This window comes from Orycteropus afer, unplaced genomic scaffold, assembly GCF_000298275.1.
Source record: "Orycteropus afer afer isolate SDZICR_OR568_19922 unplaced genomic scaffold, OryAfe1.0 scaffold00034, whole genome shotgun sequence".
Taxonomy (NCBI): domain Eukaryota; kingdom Metazoa; phylum Chordata; class Mammalia; order Tubulidentata; family Orycteropodidae; genus Orycteropus; species Orycteropus afer.
Genome location: NW_006921621.1, coordinates 3,708,342 through 3,710,270, shown reverse-complemented (window position 1 = coordinate 3,710,270; position 1,929 = coordinate 3,708,342).

Genomic DNA, 1,929 nt, shown 5'->3' with positions numbered 1-1,929 from the left:
TTTTGTTTCATGGTTTGACTGCAATTCCTCACAATGTAACAGCTCTCTTCCCACTTACTCCCTACCGTTACCTCTTCCCTGTGTCCTCCTTTCCTATGTATTCCTGCCCCCTGAGACATCTCCCTGTGCAAATACAGTCCTTCTATTTTTCCATGATTGATTGTTCTAAGGAGCGTACACACCTGGTGTAAATGTTCACCCTATATGCCTGTCTATTGTTTGGCTGGAAGCCATGGGAGCAAGTTCAAATACAGACCTTAAGGGTAACTAGAAGCCATAGTCTCAAGGGTTTCATCAGGCTCTATCACAGCAGAAAACCTGGTCTTTTTAATTTTTTTTATGATTTTGAGTTTTGTTCCACATTGTTCTCTCTCCATCCAGGTTTTTCTGCACCGATCCCCCTTCGAGTGGTTGACAGTGGTAGTCGGGCACCATCTAGTTCTTCTACTTATCTTATGTGTTATAATCTCCAATCTCTATGATGTTAATGCAGGAGCTCTGGTGTCACAGTGTCTAAGGCATTTGACTGCTAACCAGAGGGTTGGAGTTCTAACCCATCAGCCACTCCATAGAAGGAAGATGGGACAATCTACTTCTGTAAAGATTTACTGCCTTGGAAACCCAATGAAACAATTAATTCATCTCACTTATGACCATAGATAGGTGTTCTGGTGGCGTAGTGCCTAATGCCCTTGGCTGCTAACCAGAAGGCTGGTGATTCAAACACACCAGCCACTCCTCAGAAAGAAGATCAGGCAATCTACTTCTGTAGTGATACTGCCTCGGAAACCCAAGGAGGGATAGCTATGAATCTGATCTTACTCAACATCATTGAGTTTTGTTTTTGTTTTTTTTATGAACATAGATACAAAACTCTTAAATGATTTATTAGTAATATGAATGCAGCATGTATTAAAATTAATACCTTATTTTATGGATTTAATTGTCTTGCCCCAAAATATGTATTAACTTGGCTAGGTCATGATTCTTAGTGTTATTTAATTATAGTCCATTTGTGATCTGATGCAATTATCATGTGTGTTATAAGTTATCTAGTTTTTCTGGTTTCATGGTCCTATAGGCTGAGTATTGCATGGTCTACCAGTCCCCTAGACTAACTGTTTCCATGCATCTTTAGTTTTCTTTAGTCTTCTTTTTGCTCTGGATGAGGAGAGATCCATCACTGTATCTAGATGACCATTTGCAAGCTTTTAAGATCCCAGTTGCTACTAACCAAAGTAGGATGTAGAGCAACGTTTTTGTGTAGTATGCTATGCCAGTCAAGCTTGATGTATAGGACTGATGTTGATACCACACTAATATACAGTTTTTGTAAAACAAGCTGAGATGTTTTAGTCTACACTCTGCAAAAGATTATATATACTGTATGTGTGTGTGTGTGTGTGTGTATGAAAAAACATTTCTAAATTTGGTATAGAAAAATTCATGAGCTTATCTGTTCTTGACGGACTTTATATGTTATGTATATTTAATATTTTTCTTTTCCTTTTTAATGTTTTTTTCTTCAGTAGTATTTTATATGATAATTAGTAATGCAATTCTTCCTCTCTTTTTGTTAATTTTATTTCTTTCCATTCAGAGTTTTATCTCTATCCTTTGAAAGTAGTGCACAGTGTTTTCTCCCTTTGTAGTCTGAGTTTCTCTTTTAATAGAGTTATTGATAAGCTCAAGTGTTTTGTGATTATTGCTGTACTTGAATTTTCCCCTGCCATCTTTGCTGTACAAGTGTTTGCTATGTGAGCTTCCTCTGTTCCTTCCCTCTTCCTTTCTTTCCTATTTTCACTATTGTTTAAAATTAGTAGATATGCTTATTTCCTCTTAATATGATAAAAACTTAGCATGTTTTATTTCTCTCCTCTTCATCTTACATGTTGACATTATTTGAGTTTTAACTCCAGATCTTTTACA